At 52.8% G+C, this 362-nt stretch overlaps 1 protein-coding gene across 1 annotated transcript in view; it reads left to right on the forward strand.

Annotated features, from left to right (window-relative positions):
* The window catches only part of NOS2 (nitric oxide synthase 2, inducible), a 36,154-nt gene that overhangs the window by 12,789 nt on the left and 23,003 nt on the right, over positions 1 to 362 (forward strand). The window lies entirely within an intron of this gene.

Raw genomic sequence — 362 nt, forward strand, 5'->3', positions numbered from 1 at the left:
ACAAAGCTGCTGTACAAGGGTGATGCCGCGGGCTGGCTTTCCCAGTCCACCACATCACCCTTGTACAGCAGCTTTGTCAGGCCTCAGACTTATGAGAAGATGCTGAAGGGGACAGGAAAGCAATGACTTGGGTAGACTGGGCCCTGGGAGCTTGGGAAGCGGTGACCCTGGGAAGGGAAGCCTTGAAAGGCCCTGAGATTCTCACACTGGACAGCCCAGGCCTCTTTGACCTTCCTGCTAACTCTCTTAGCCATTCATCTCCTGACTGTGGTGATGGGATAGGGTGACAGTATTTCAAGAGCTCATCGGATTCAGCCCCTGCTTCAGGGGCTGAATTACAAAAATACCTCCATACATTGACA

The sequence above is a fragment of the Bison bison genome, unplaced genomic scaffold, assembly GCF_000754665.1.
Source record: "Bison bison bison isolate TAMUID 2011002044 unplaced genomic scaffold, Bison_UMD1.0 scf7180017864472, whole genome shotgun sequence".
NCBI lineage: Eukaryota > Metazoa > Chordata > Mammalia > Artiodactyla > Bovidae > Bison > Bison bison.